Below are 1,293 nucleotides of genomic sequence, written 5' to 3'. Positions count from 1 at the left end.
AACATCAGTTAAGATATTAATTTTTTTAAAATATTTTTATTTAAAAATATATCAAAATAATATTTTTTATTTTTTAAAAATAATTTTTAATGTTACCTTATCAAAATAATTTAAAAATATAAAAAAATAAAAATCTCATGAAACACCTTTTCCAACACGTTTCCAAATGAAAATTTGCCTTTCAATAACAGCCATCAAGTAAACGAGGGCATTTTGGTACAGTTAAGGACAGTTATAGCCTAATCAAATCGAATGTTTTGGAAGCCACCCAACGGCACTGACTGTCTACTTCAATATTAAAATATAGCATAAATAAAAGAAGAGAGGAGAGCAATCAATTTTGTGATAGGAGCACCTCAAGCAGCGTGGGTGTCGGTTAGAACTCCTTTATTTGTTTTTTTAGTTTTCTTTAGAATTATACTAGTATATTGATCAACACTTCGGGCAACGAGTCAATAATTTTTTTTAAATATTAAAAAAATATAGAAAATATTTTAAATTTATTACATTGAAGTATTTTGATTTCGGGTTAGACAATAATGTCAAATACAAGAATTCTAGATATAATAATTATATCAGATCTAAGAGATTTTGATCTGGAATCATGTCAGACCTGTACCTAGCTTTTATAATTATACTAAACCTAAAAGACTTTGGTCTGGAATCATGTTAGACTCGTGTTTAGTTTTGACAGCCATATCAAATCTTGGAGTCTTTGGGTCTAAGGTCATGCCAAACCCATGCCCGGGTTTGGCACCAAACATCATTGTCAGCACACGTTTGGGTCTCACACCAAACATAACTATCAAACCTAAGTAAACAATAAAGAAACAGATGATAATTATGCATTTTAGTTGTTAGAAAAGAATAAAAAAAAAAATACAAATAATTGATAATCGGTGACAATCCAACCATGATCTATCTAGAAATGTCGCACCATGTAAAAGAGGACATGTCTATGTATTTATTTAGACAGCGAGTGGCCAGATTTGGCCGCTAAGAAATTTCTTATGCACCTCTTTAATAGCTTAGACACCGCCTACTTGCTAGAACTTGTGGAACACACACTAACAACTTTTCAAATAAAAAATAAAAAAACCAATGAGAAAAAATGTTACAGCAATTGACAATATTTTGAGAGAAAAATTACAGTATTTTTTCTAATAAAATTAACAAAGATAATTTTAAAAAAATCATAAAAAACCTATTAGAAAAATATTGTAACAATCTACATTGTTTTATGAGGAAAACTACAACGTTTTCTCTATATGATTTAGTTTTATTGTAATTATA

This window comes from Populus euphratica, unplaced genomic scaffold (genome assembly GCF_000495115.2).
Source record: "Populus euphratica unplaced genomic scaffold, PopEup_1.0 scaffold128.1, whole genome shotgun sequence".
In the NCBI taxonomy this organism is placed as follows: domain Eukaryota; kingdom Viridiplantae; phylum Streptophyta; class Magnoliopsida; order Malpighiales; family Salicaceae; genus Populus; species Populus euphratica.
This window is presented reverse-complemented; position numbering follows the sequence as displayed.